This window comes from Bison bison, unplaced genomic scaffold (assembly GCF_000754665.1).
Source record: "Bison bison bison isolate TAMUID 2011002044 unplaced genomic scaffold, Bison_UMD1.0 scf7180017864056, whole genome shotgun sequence".
Classification (NCBI taxonomy): Eukaryota; Metazoa; Chordata; class Mammalia; order Artiodactyla; family Bovidae; genus Bison; species Bison bison.
In genome coordinates, this window is record NW_011494628.1 from 2,819,140 (window position 1) to 2,820,059 (window position 920).

Consider the following 920-nt stretch of genomic DNA (forward strand, 5'->3'; position numbering starts at 1 on the left):
AACTTTCCTTCTAAGGAGTAAGTGTCTTTTAATTTCATGGCTGCAGTCACCATCTGCAGTGATTTTGGAGCCTAGAAAAATAAAGTCTGACACTGTTTCCACTGTTTCCCATCTATTTCCCATGAAGTGATGGGACTGGATGCCATGATCTTCGTTTTCTAAATGTTGAGCTTTAAGCCAACTTTTTCACTCTCCACTTTCACCTTCATCAAGAGGCTTTTTAGTTCGTCTTCACTTTCTGCCATAAGGGTGGTGTCATCTGCATATCTGAGGTTATTGATATTTCTCCCAGCAATCTTGATTCCAGCTTGTGCTTCTTCCAGCCCAGCATTTCTCATGATGTACTCTGCATATAAGTTAAATAAACAGGGTGACAGTATACAGCCTTGACGTACTCCTTTTCCTATTTGGAACCAGTCTGTTGTTCCATGTCGAGTTCTAACTGTTGCTTCCTGACCTGCGTACATATTTCGCAAGAGGCAGATCACGTGGTCTGGTATTCCCATCTCTTTCAGAATTTTCCACAGTTTATTGTGATCCACACAGTCAAAGGCTTTGGCATAGTCAATAAAGCAGAAATAGATGTTTTTCTAGAACTCTCTTGCTTTTTCCATGATCCAGTGGACGTTGGCAATTTGGTCTCTGGTTCCTCTGCCTTTTCTAAAACCAGCTTGAACATCAGGAAGTTCACGGTTCACGTATTGCTGAAGCCTGGCTTGGAGAATTTTGAGCATTACTTTACTAGCGTGTGAGATGAGTGCAGTTGTGCGGTAGTTTGAGCATCTTTGGCATTGCCTTTCTTTGGGATTGGAATGAAAACTGACCTTTTCCAGTCCTGTGGCCACTGCTGAGTTTTCCAAATTTGCTGGCATATTCAGTGCAGCACTTTCACAGCATCATCTTTCAGGATTTGAAATAGC